The sequence below is a fragment of the Hyperolius riggenbachi genome, chromosome 1 (assembly GCF_040937935.1).
Source record: "Hyperolius riggenbachi isolate aHypRig1 chromosome 1, aHypRig1.pri, whole genome shotgun sequence".
NCBI lineage: Eukaryota > Metazoa > Chordata > Amphibia > Anura > Hyperoliidae > Hyperolius > Hyperolius riggenbachi.
In genome coordinates, this window is record NC_090646.1 from 136482405 (window position 1) to 136495920 (window position 13516).

The window sequence follows — 13516 nt, forward strand, 5'->3', positions numbered from 1 at the left end:
TATGTCCACACTGGTATTATTACACTGTTTCGCTTTTTACAACTGTCATTATTAACTGTTTTGTAATCGCAAAACACTGTCAATGTCACCAAAACATGTTTAGCATCTGTGCCTTACATACACATTTACAGATATTAGCAGAATGAATGATAAAGGCAAGCTGTGTGGAGCAAACATGAGTGATGGAGCCCTTCTTAGAGCCTTCTCTGCTTACCACCCCGGCTACATGACTAAAGATTAAACGCTATTAGAGGCAGTGTAATGTTTTCTGAATGGATCACAGCTGTTTATAGCTGGAGCCACCTCTGTACTATACACTCCAAAAAATCAAGAGAAGGCAAAAAAGTGTCTGTATGTCACTAGAGCTGGAAACAGCTCTCCACAAGTGTCCAGAGATTTCTTGAGAAGGTACAAACAAAGTAAAATAAAAAGATGTAAAAATTAAATTTTCTGTCCCTTAAAGGTAATCTAAACTGAGAGGGATGTGGATGTTTCCGTTTAAAAAATACCAGTTGCTTGTCAGTCCTGATCTCTTTGTTGCAGTAGTATCTAGCTCGTACACCTGAAACAAGCATGCAGCTAATCCAGTCTGACTTCAGTCAGAGCACCTGATCTTCATGCTTGTTGAGGGGCTGTGGCTAAAAGTATAAGAGACACAGGGTCAGCAGGAGAGTCAGTCAACTGGTATTATTTTAAAAGGAAAATATGTATCCTTCTCAGTTTAGGTTCCCCTTAGAGGCAACTTTTAAAGGATAACTGAAGTGAGAAGATATGGAGACTGCCATATTTATTTCCTTTTACATAATACCAGTTGCCTGGCAGCCTTGTTGATCTATTTGGCTGCAGTAGTGTCTGAATAACACCAGAAACAAGCATGCACCTAATCTTGTCAGATCCGATCTCCTGCATGCAGGGTCTATGGCTAAAAGCATAAGAGGCAGAGGGTCAGCAGGATAGCCAGGCAACTGGTATTGCTTAAAAGGAAATAAATATGACAGTCTCCATATACCTCTCGTTACAGTTATCCTTTAAGTTTTAAATTGTTTCTTAAAAACGGAACCTGAACTGAGTGAAAGTATTTAAAATAAAAACACCATCTACCTGCAAATGAAAATTACATACTAACCTTGCCACCAGCTCCTCTCACCAGCTCACCATTTTCTTGTAATTATGATTCCTTCTAGTTCTGAATAAATCTAGTCAAAACTTAAAGCCTTAGGGCCCCCTTCCACTATATCAGTTGCTGTAAGTTATAACTGAAAGGAAAACTGATGAGCAAGATAATGTTCATGTTTCTCTATAGCGTAAGTGGGCGATATTAACCACTTTAGCCGCAGAGAAGTGAACATCACGTCTGTGGCAGGTGCTGCTACAGCTGCAAGCACGTGAGGCTCATGTCCCTGCAGCTTGGGAGCTATGCATGCAATCGATCGCGATGCTCCTGGCGTTAGGGGGGATTCGTGGCAGGGGACAGAAGTTCTTTTCCGGCGAGAATGATTACTGTTTTTGTTCAAAAACAGTGATCATTCTCTGATCATGCGCTGCCTCCCGCTCGCTCGTTTCCGCCGCTCCCACGGCCAATCATTAGATTAATGAATGGGAACTTCGTTCCCATTCATTCATCTCCCCTCAGGCCCCTGTGATTGCAAGCAACAATGAGTTGCCTGCGTCACTTCCGAAGTAACACTGTAACGCATTCATTCCTATTTAGCGTACTTATTGTATGCTTATAGTAATGTGCGAGGACATCTTGTGGCCAAATAGTAAAATTACACCTGCATAGAATAGGGAATATACATTTTTTAATATGTATGTCAAGAGGGTATATTATTATTAAATTATGGGCTTGTGATTAGTGATGGATGTAAAACTGAAAAAAATGCACCTTTATTTCCAAATAAAATATTGTCATCATATATTGTACTGGGGATATACGATTTAAATGTTGCAATAACCGGGACAAATGGGCAAATAAAATGTGTAGCTTTTATGTTTTATGTTTTATTTTAAAACTATAATGGCAGAAAACTGAGAAATAAAGATTTGTTTTCTATTTTTTTTGCTTATTATTCCTGTTAAAATGCATTTGGAATAAAATAATTGTTAGCATAATATACAGTACCTCTCAAAGAAAGCCTAATTGGTGGCAAAAAAACAAAACAAGATAAAGATAATTTTGTTGTGATAAGTTGTGATCAAATTATTAGGGAATGAAAGGGAGGAGCGCTGAAATGTGAAAGTTCCTCCTGTCCATAAGGTGAAAACAATCTGATGGCTGAAGTGATTAAGGGTGCTGACCCAGAAGCTTGAAGGACGGCACTGCAAGCAATACTATTTATTCCATATAAAATGCATACAGAAGTATCAAAAGGTGCTATCCAGTGCAATAGATATTCAAGTAGGTGCACATACTGGTCCAGGTGGGCAGTCAGTGGGTGGTGGGTGCGCTTTTTCGCTTCCTGATCACTGTGATTGTGACAGTGGAGATCTGTGCTGGTGGGGACATGCTATTGTGGTCTGTGCTCGGGGTGCGCTTGCGTTAAAACTATGCCACATCAGGCTTAGGCAGCCACAAGTGCGGCTTAGTTTCAAGTACTATCGACAGTCACAAAGCAGTTAATATCAGAAGGCCTCATTTTAAATGTAAGGTTTGCTGCTGCAGAGGACTGTTTTGACTCAAAAAAGGAAACATTTTAGTACTTGACTAAGGAAGGAAAGTGAAGCTGAGTGAGAATGATAAAATGATCCCAGATTTTAAAACCAGGTAATAATTGGGCTGTGGAGCTGGAGTCGAGAAGTCAGAAACCTTTTTGGGTCCTGAAGTCTATGAAAAAATTACAGATTCCAACTTCTTATAAATTGAAATTGTAATGAAAAAAAAATACACCAAGTTCAAATGTACCATTTTACAAACAAATTGTCATAATGAATTACTTATCTGCTGTAAGTATAAAGCCCAGCACATTTACCAGAGTAAAGTTCAGCTGTTTCAGAAACGCAATACATTTTGATGACATCAGAAAGTGCCTTAACGCTTGTGATTGTGATTTGTAACAGTGATTTTGGAGTGATTTCTGTAGCGCTATGAAGGAATGCGACTTCACCAGTACATTCCTTCAAAGGCAATCCCTCCAATAATGCTTCAGGCAGTGAAATTGCAAGCAATGTGATTTCCCTAGTGGAATTACCGTCATAGCGTTTCACTATTGCAGCATCTTGCTGTAAAAGTGCTTATAGTGGGCCCCAGGCCAGCCCTCACAGAAAGCAATGACTGCAGTCAGCTGGGGGCAGCATGGAGTGTTTGACTGTGTTTGGTTTATTCTGGCACCAGTTTTGGGTGTCATCCATAACCATGTCCATCATGAGCAATATTCATAGTGTTCATTTGGAATTAGAGATGTCGCAAACCTACGATTTTCGGTTCGCGAACCCCGTTCACGAACCTTCGCGGAAGGTTCGGTTCACGGAAAAGTTTGCGAACCGCAATAGACTTCAATGGGGATACGAACTTTGAAAGATAGAAAAAAATTATGCTGGCCACAAAAGTGATAGAAAAGATGTTTCAAGGGGTCTAACACCTGGAGGGGGGCATGGCGGAGTGGGATACATGCCCAAAGTCCCAGGGAAAAATCTGGATGTGACGCAAAGCAGCGTTTTAAGGGCAGAAATCACATTGAATGCTAAATTGCAGGCCTAAAGTGCTTTCAAACATCTTGCATGTATATACATCAATCAGGGAGTGTAATTAGAGTTCTGCTAAGGTACTTAGATGCAGTGAGGTGGGTTCACTCAACACAACAGGTTGTTAGATGCAGTGAGGTGGGTTCACTCAACACAACAGGTTGTTAGATGCAGTGAGGTGGGTTCACTGAACAGTAAAGGTACTTAGATGCAGTGGGGTGGGTTCGCTCAACACAACAGGTAGTGAGATGCAGTGAGGTGGGTTCACTGAACAGTAAAGGTACTTAGATGCAGTGAGGTGGGTTCACTCAACACAACAGGTAGTTAGATGCAGTGAGCTGGGTTCACTCAACACAAAGCTGGGTATATGCAGTGATGAGGTAGGTTAGGTAAACACAACAGGCACTGGGTATATGCAGTACTGGGTAGTACAATGTGCAGCTCCCTGTCACACACACAGGTAGTCACTGAATGTGCTGGGCTGCTGGCAGTGGCACACACACTATGAATTAGCAAGGCTGTGCATGCAACAAAAGTGTCAGTTTGACACACAGCAAAAAAAAAAGTACAGGATGAGCTCTGAAAAGAGCTGTTGAGGGGTGCTATAAAAGCAATAATAATCAGCCAGGAGCAAGCTAAGCAGCCAAGAACCTAACTAATCTGTCCCTAGAAGAACAAGTCTGCAGCAGCTGTCCCTAGTCTGTCTCACTCTCTAGCAGGCACACGAGTGAGGTTAATGGCCGCCGGAGCCTGCCTTATATAAGGGGGGGGGGCTCCAGGGCTTAGTGTAGCCTGAATGGCTACAATGTGCCTGCTGACTGTGATGCAGGGGGTCAAAGGGTCAAAGTTGACCCTCATAGTGCATTATGGGGGGAATCGAACTTCCGCAAAAGTTCGCTTGGTCCAGGCGAACGCGAACCCTCAAAGTTTGCCTGGAACCGTTCGCTGGCGAACCGTTCGCTACATCTCTATTTGGAATCAGCAGTCTGCTGTGGCACATCTGACTTCCATTCTAAGGATAGTGATGGTGTTTATCTGGATCATCATCTTGGTCATGCAATAAATATATGTGTGTGAATTTTGAAATTATCTTGGCCACTGGGAAAACCAAGCACTCTTCTGCATTACCTGATGCAGTAACAGAACCCACTTCCTCGGAGGTTGACAAAACAGGTATTTTTTTCTACTAGCTTCAGAACACAGAGTATACAAACATTCTGCAGATATGTATCTGACAGCACTAAAGAGCTCACCACCTGTGATATATATCAGAATGTGAGTCAGGTTGAGGAAAGATTTTACAATGGACAAATGGTGACAAAATCATTTGTAAAGTAAGATTGTAAACAAATAAGCAATTGTATTCATTTTGTTAGATTTCCTGAATAATCCCTCTTAAGGTAGATCTTGGTAGCTCATTTACCCATTCTGTTAAAGTCAAATAATATCGCTTTTTTATTTTAACTGATTCTAGATGCCCTGTTTGGAGACCATTACATCTGTCAGGATGAAGATTTCAATGTCTATACTGTACGCATTGCTACTTCTACACTCAGCTGTCTGATGAAAGTTGAGCACCGTGTGCTGGTCGGTAGCCAGTTTCACTTTCTTTCTACCTTGTGATCACTGTGAGCCAATCACAGTGATCACTTTGTAAAAATGAAAAAAAAAAGGCTCTGGTCTGACTCCTTAAAGGGCCAGAGAAACCCCATCCTGAATCACTTAAAATATTGCGGCACAGGATGACTGAAACAGATCAGCTCCTACTTATTTTAGCTATCCTACCCCAACCCCCCCCCCCCCCCCCAACCACACACACACACACACACACACACACACACACACTTATGTAACTATTTAGCTAGTGTTCGTAACAGTGTGAAAAAAAATTGTTGTTCTTTAAACAGTAAGGGGCAAGGGCCCATTCAGAGTGGGGATTGCAAAATGCTAGCAAAATCACAAGAGTTTTGCGATGGTGATTTCATCACTATTAACACATATATTTTTTTTATTGGACATTTTCGCGATTTTTGAGCGATTGCGATTCATGTGTTTAACATTTCAATTGTGATTGCTCTAAAATCGTGAAATAGCACTTTACGGCGTTTATTTATTGTATTTATAAAGAGCCAACATATTACGCAGCGCTGGAGGACATTAGTTAAGGTTACAGACAATATTTAGGCGTGACATACAGCAATGCTGCGGTTGGCAGTAAACATCCGCAAATCGCCCCAGTATGAATGGGCCCTTAGGAATCTTGTTGTGATAAGTTTAGTTGAACATTCTGCTAAAACCACAATTTTCTGGAAGCTGTGATTGAGTACAGTTGCTTTGCTAATGCTCTTCAAATGAAAATGGCAGTTCAAAGGGTTAAAAGAACATTTTATTGGCATAAAAAACTCCATATCATAAGATGTAACTAGGCAGCAAAGAACCAACAAATGTTAACAATGAAAACATTCATGTTCAATTCATTAGTCACGATTCTCATGAGCTTCCATTAGTAGTTTTTCATAAATGCCGAAATTGAAAATAGAAAATAAAACAACATTGCAATTTCCACAGAATAGAAAAGCCACAGGTCTACTGCCAGATGAAATATCCAAGAAAGATCTCTGTAAGTTGCTGATTTGATCTTTTAAAATTACTGATGGAAACCAGCTATTTTTTAGACGCTAAATATATGTTTAGACCACAATGTTGGAAAGGGCTGTGACAATATAGTCCAGCAATCTGAACTCTCCGGCTCCTTCATGACATCAGTTATGGGTTATTCCAACAGGAAGGTCAAGCTTGTAGAATTAGTCATAAGTACAAGATCTCATTTTTTCCAGAGAAATCTTAACCTCAGTTGTTAAACTTTTTTTGTAATATAAACTAAACTCTTTTATTTAAAGAGACTCTGAAGTCTCTAAAAAAGTCTTTTTATTTAAAAAATAGGTTTAAAGCCAATGGGTACCACTTTAAAAATAAAAAAGTCAGATACTCACCTAAGGAGAGGGAAGGCTCGGTCCTAATGAGCCTTCCCTCTCCTCTCCAGGTGCCCTCGGTGCTGCGCTGGCTCCCCCGTTCGCGTCCGCCGCCGCAGGGACTTTGGAGGTCTTCGGGAGTACTCAGGCTTCTGAAGACGGGCCGCTCCATACTACGTATGCGCGAATGCGTCATAGAGGGCGCTCGCGCATGCGTAGTATAGAGCGGCCCGTCTTCCGAAACCTCCCTTCAGCAGCGGAAGTGGCAGTATTTGACCGAACTGGTCGAATAGTGCTGCGGGGCGTCCTGCGCAGGACCGGGCACCGGGAGAGGAGAGGGAAGGCTCATTAGGACCGAGCCTTCCCTCTCCTTAGGTGAGTATCTGACTTTTTATTTTTAAAGTGGTACACATTCACTTTAAAATGTTATCCCTAACTAAACCGCCGCATCCCCGCCGCTATAAACTATCTAAATCCCCCCAAACTCTCCGGGGAGCGCTTCCGTGTGAGGCAGGCCTATGAGCTGCAGCCCTGCCTCACATGCCTCAGATACTAAACGGCTGTTTTTTATAATCTGGGCAAATTTTCATAGTGTATAGCGTTTACCAGCAAATGTGCCAGATGACAGCAGCTCAGTATTGTAGTCATTTATAGTGGATGGATTCCCAGCTACATAGCACTATGGGTCTGATTACGTACCCACATCGCGATTTTGCAAGCGTTTTATTCTGCGACTGTTGACTTTTTGCATGAAGAGTGATTGTTTCCTAAATTTCACGACGCAGGTATGTATGTGCAATTAAGTTAATGGCGTTTTGTGATGTACTGCGATTACAATTGTCATGGTGGATCTTTAAGATCCTCGATGATCCCAGTCGTTGGAACTCTTGTTCGCACCTGTCGTGTGATCTCAAGGGTTCCTGCTGGTAAGAAGATGGATCAGGGAACGCTCATTTGTTGAGTTGTGTAGTTGGGGGTCCCCGATCCATCTTCCAGTGGGTACAGGCCTTAACTAAGACAAAGACACTGGGATTATTTGGCTTAATGTATAGTGTCTCAGCAACTGTGGTTGCAGGGTTACATGTGATCACATCCCCCTAGATTAACTTTTGTTAAACTGTGTGTTCTCACGCATTAGACGTCCAAAAACAAATCGATTAAAAAAAACGCTCTATTGAAATCCAAACCAAATGATGTGTTTAGATGTTCAGGAAACTGAATCCATTAAACATGAGGTTCCACTTCTGCCCCCTGAGCAATACCAATCCACCTAGGTTTGAAAACTGTAATTGGGGTACCTTGTGAGTGGTGGATGAAGCTGGGAGTGGGGGGTAGGAAAGTGGCTGGCACAAAAACTCCTCCCTTTGCAAAGCACCCTTGTTCTGTCCACACTTTTTTGTACCCCAAACAGGATGGAGGCTTATGTTGCTTTCTGGTGACCTTGTTAGTAGGGACTGAAACTAAGAACAACAACAAAAAGGTTGTAAAGATAAAAATACCTACACTGCAGAACAGCATCTGCATCAGGAAGTTTAAATATCTTAATGCCAGGCTCCTGGGCAGAATGCCAGGGTGGCAAGACTGCAATCAGGAATGAAAAGAACACATAAGAAAAGAAGAAAAATAATATTTTGAAGATAAAGAATGACGATTGCAGAAGTCAATAATGGACTGATATGAAATGCTTGCAAATCTAACTACTGTACAAGTGTTTTATGTCATAAAAAAATATTTAAGTTGGCAAAAAATGTGACCTTCTCATGAACCTAATTGGAAAGCTCATTGAAATCAATGGAGATTTAAATAAAGTGGAGGTTGGTGGGATTGTGGAAATTGTAACAATCAAAACAGCCCCCTCTCCTGGCCGACACATTTACTGATGCCATATTACCTTCACAAATATTGTTTTTTGAAGAGAAATTTAACTTGTAAAAACAATTCTTTATTTTTAATTTAGCACTCTCTGTGTGCATTCATTTATCCTGAAGCTAAAATAGTCAGCTATCAGATGGCCACTGCCAGTACTTCTTTTTTAAAAATTATCTTGTCATGTCAATACATCATGCAAAATGAGTTCATTCTTTTTCTGACCGAATAGACCATAGATTCATTGTCATGCAAAGAAAACCAACAAATATAGAACTACTATCTAATTGGAAAAATGGATCTTTGCTTATTTGGAGATTTTTCTCTTTGGATGGATATTTGCTTTTTTCACAATTAAAAAAAACACAACCCCCCCCCCCCAAACAGGGCAGCCATCAGAAATTTTGGGGCCCCTCACAAATCATCAGACCTGGCCCACCCTCCCTGGGCCCACCAACTGGTTGCTGTGCCCACCCACTAGTCACCCCAACCCCGTGTCTGTGCGCGAAGTGCGTGATGCGGCAAAAAGTGGGCATGACCATGGCATGTTGTGGGTGGAGCCAAACCCGGGGACTACTCTATCAGTTAGCCATTAAAAGGTATTATTTTTTTACAAAATGTTGTTTTTTCTACCTATATAATTTGTTTGGCTAACACGTTACAGAAACTTTTTTGCTACCTTATGTCCTGTGCAAGAGTTCAGGTCCACTTTAACACACATTCGGTTTGCAGGATGCGGTGACGATCTTCTTTGACTTATGTGGCTTTTTCCAATGCAAGCTTATCTGTGACTAAGGATTACAGTTGAGCGTGATAGCTGAACTGAGTACCACTGCCTACCTGCTTGATAGGAGCTTGCATGCTTTAAAGCCCTTTCAGGTTTTAACTTGTTTTAATAGTGATTTTGAGAATAAAAAGAGTTTTACACTATGTAAGCATTTTTTTTAATTAAATGTCCTATAGTGGGAAGAGAGGTGTTGGGGTGGCCTACATCCCAGAGGCGCATTTGGGCCCTGTCGGCTGCCGTAGTCCTCCCGAGCATGTGCAGAAGACACGACTGAGCCAGTTACTGGGGCTGATTGTGGCTGAACGGCAGACCGTGGAAGGACGGCGAGGGACTCAGACGTGCTTATGGGGCTGGAGGAAGCCCCGGCTAATTATCAAATCTTTCCTTTCAGCCGTCTCTGGTTTCCTTTAAATGTAAAAGTTAGACATGAATAACCGATTGCTACTACATAGTGCTTAATGGTTGAAGCTGTTATTTGGGTGCCAAATTCATAGGTTGGTTTTAGGCATCTATCAGGGGGCAAGCTGGGTTGGTTTCTTAAATTTAGGCAATAGGCAGGTGGGTTAGGCACCAACAGGGGGGTTAGGGTTAGGCATTAGGCGGGGGAGTTAGGCACTTATAGCGGAGGGTTAAAGTTGGAACAAGTGCTGAGTAGAGCCAGGGGTGCACGGATACCCCTTTTCAAAATCCGAATTGATCCGGATCCGGATACCCAGATATTCAGATCCGAATTTGATATCCGAATCCAAACTTTTTGGTATCCGAGTAAACTCGGAAATCCGAACCCAATATCCGTCCGGTTTCGGATATCCGGATAGAAAACCGGAACTCTCTCTCTCTCTCGCTCTCTCTCTCTTTCTCTCTCTCTCTCGCTCTCTCTCTCTTTCTCTCTCTCTCTCTCTCTCTCTCTATGCCTTCGAAAGGGATTTTTGCCATTGAAGGTGATTTTAGCTTCTGCTCGGATATCTGAACTAAATATCCGCCCAGATTTCGGATTTCAGATTGGAAATCCGAGTTTGCTCGGATAGTCTATTCGGATTTTAAGAAATATCCGAATTGCTATTTAAAGTTCGGATAGTGGAAAAAGTTCGGATTATCAGGGTAGTTCGGATATGAAAAATCTTGCTGAGCACCACTGGGTAGAGCATAGTAAAATATCAGTCATTTAAAATTACCAATATTTTACTTTTACCCAGCACCCTACAGATGTGGCCGTGCCGCAATATGTACTCGAGAAATAGGTAGAGTATAAATTAATAATAATAATAACAATTGGCGAAATAATGACATTTTGAAGCTATACAGGCTTCCTTCAAGTATAGTTTCTAAAACCGCAAAGGATAGAACTAATTAAGTCAATCTCAGCAGGACTGTATAAACTATTCAATTAGCCTGCTCTGTTAATTTCTCTCTCGGGAGAGGCTCTCAGATGATCAATTTATGCTAGTAGTACTAGTAGAAAGCACCACACGGGAATACATACACCTCTACACATCAATCCAACCTGTTATACTGGCATCACTCTCTCCTTCCTTCACCCACATTCTAACAACACTGATAGTAACTGCGTGTCAGTTAACCAACCTAAGCAGCATGCCCGTTGCTGCTGCTCCTAACCTACGGACAGCAGAATTATTAAAAATTCAGTTTCCTTGCTGAACACAAACATTAGGGTCATTTGTCAGATGTCCAATTACACCTGCTTGCTGTGCTATTCTAAGATCCTGGATGCTGCGATGAAGCATACATTTAATAGAGGCACTATGTATATTATATGTATTTGCCATCATTGCTCAAAGAGCAGCATGATGCAGAACTGACCTGTAAACATATGCTTATCTCTAAGTCTCAGCAATCAAACCTTGTCTTTAAATCACAATCCTCTAGAATAGAGTGAAGCAAGCTATAATATAAATTGTGTACATAATTTCTTAGATATTCCTTAGCTGTACAAAGAACAAAAACGAACTCAGCAAACATAAAACATAAAACATAGAGCCACATTATGCAAAAAGAAAAAAAATATAACCACATTAACAACAAACATAAGAGAAAACTGGCAAGCAACCTGTGGTTCTACAACTGTTGTAAAATTGCAAGACTCAGTTACACCCAAAGCATGCTGAGACTTGTGGTTCTGAAAAGGTTGACAGTCATAAATTGAGCATCAACTCTGACTGTCAGTGGTTGCACAATGTCATAGTGGCTGTACATGATGATTAAATGTAAGTAAATGCAGCAATTAATAATAAGAAAAGTATACTGCAGAAGACACCTTACCTTTGCCAGGTTAATGCATTCAGAGTAGGGCTGTGTGTGTGCTTCTTGTTACTCTTCTTCCATTTCTCACTACTTGCTGGGAAATCACATTAAGATCCTGAGCCCAGTTAGACAGGGTGGGTCTCTGTCATGTAGTTAGGAGAGAGCATAAAGGAACATGCCTAGAGATAATGATGTCACAGACTGGGATGCATGGATTTAATTTTATTATCACCAGCTTTTAACTGATTGCTTTCCTAATTGTATCATTTGCTTAGCGCTGGGTGGAAAGCTAAGAGAAGTCTTTTCCTTCCAGGCAACGCACGCACACTCCCACAGACAAATACTATAAGCCAATTATTATATAAATTGCACTCAGTGCACAGACTAAAAGTCTGATTTACTAAGGCCAGAAGCTTGCTCCCAGGATGCCAATCTTAGGTAATACTTACAGGGATGCTGTGTCAGCCCAGGCACCTGTTATATTTAAAGAGGACCTGTAGTGAAAATGACTTGATGAATAAAATTGCTTTTTTTTTGTTTTCAATATTAATTTATAAATTATTAAGTCAGTGTTTGCTCACTGTAAATTGTTTCCTCTGCCTGATTTATATTATGAAATGTATCACAACTGGCAACATCTTTAGTCCTGCCAGGTGATCTCTGCGGAATGTTCATTTACTATGAGTTCTATGCAGGGCAGCCATCGGGGGGGGGGGGGGGGGCACTGACACTGCAGTGAGGGGCGCAGGGCTTCTGGGGGCCCTGGGCTCCCCACAAAGCGCTGGAAGGGCCGCATGTGCAGGCTGCGGGCCTGTGGTTCACTAACCAGCATGCCGCGTTCCAGCACGTGGGGAGCAGATGAGTGAGCCCGCTACAGCGGACTTTCTATACTGGGGCCCCACCTATATCTGGCTACAGGATGCCTATACTGGGCTATCGCCTATACCTGGCTACCTATACTGGTGCGGGGCCACCTATACCTAGCTACCTATACTGGGGCACCACCTATACTTGGTTACATTTACTGAGGGCACCATCTGTACTTGGCTACCTATACTAGGACACCACCTATACTTGGCTACTTATACTGGGGTGGCTATAGCTTGCTACCTATACTGGGGGCAACTGTACCTGGCTAACCTATACTGGTGCACCACCCATATCTGGCTACCTATACTGGGGGCAACTATACCAGGCTACCTATACCAGGGCACCACCTATAGTTGAATAACTCTACTGGAGCCAGGGCCGGGCCGAGGCATAGGCTGGAGAGGCTCCAGCCTCAGGGCGCAGTGTAGGAGGGGGCGCACAATTCATTCAGCTGTCATTCCTAATTGTGTTTGAAGCAGAAAGAAATAAGAAAAGGAGATGCATGGAAGTGACTACAAGCCATATAACTAGAGATTAAGGTGTTGGGGGCCCTGGGGTGCCTCTTAGTGTGTTACGGCTGGGGTGGGTGGGATGGAGGGGCGCACGTTGGTGTCTCAGCCTTGGGTGCTGGAGGACCTTGTCCCGGCTCTGACTGGAGCACCTGTATCTTGCTGGCCTATACTGGGGCACCAGCTATAACCAGGCTACCTATACTGGGGGCATCTACGCCAGGCTACCTATACTGGGGCACTACCTATAGCTGGCTACTTATACTGGGGGAACCTATACCTGGCAACTGATACTGGTGGCACTTATGCTGGGATACCTATACTGGGGGGCACCTATACCTGGCTAGGACAGGGGGATGAGCTGAGACAGAAGGGGACAAGAGGTAACACAGGGGGATAAATGAGGCACAGGGAGAACAGAGGCAGACAAAAGAGACACAGGGAGAAAAGAGATGAGACGGGAACCTGAGGTCACACAGAGGGACACAAAAGAGGCACAAACTGAGGTGAGACAGAGGGTGCCCCCCTTAAAGAAGCACAGGGAGAAAAGAGGGGGACAAAAGAGAACG

The 13516-nt window shown here is 42.5% G+C and overlaps 1 protein-coding gene across 1 annotated transcript in view; it reads right to left on the reverse strand.

The window, feature by feature from the left end:
* The window catches only part of DLC1 (DLC1 Rho GTPase activating protein), a 569878-nt gene extending 558221 nt beyond the window's left edge, over nt 1-11657 (reverse strand). Inside the window, exon 1 of the mRNA XM_068278607.1 lies at nt 11587-11657. The gene's annotated coding sequence lies outside the window, so the exon portion shown is untranslated. The remainder of the gene's footprint in view (nt 1-11586) is intronic.
* Between the last annotated feature and the right edge of the window lie 1859 nt (nt 11658-13516).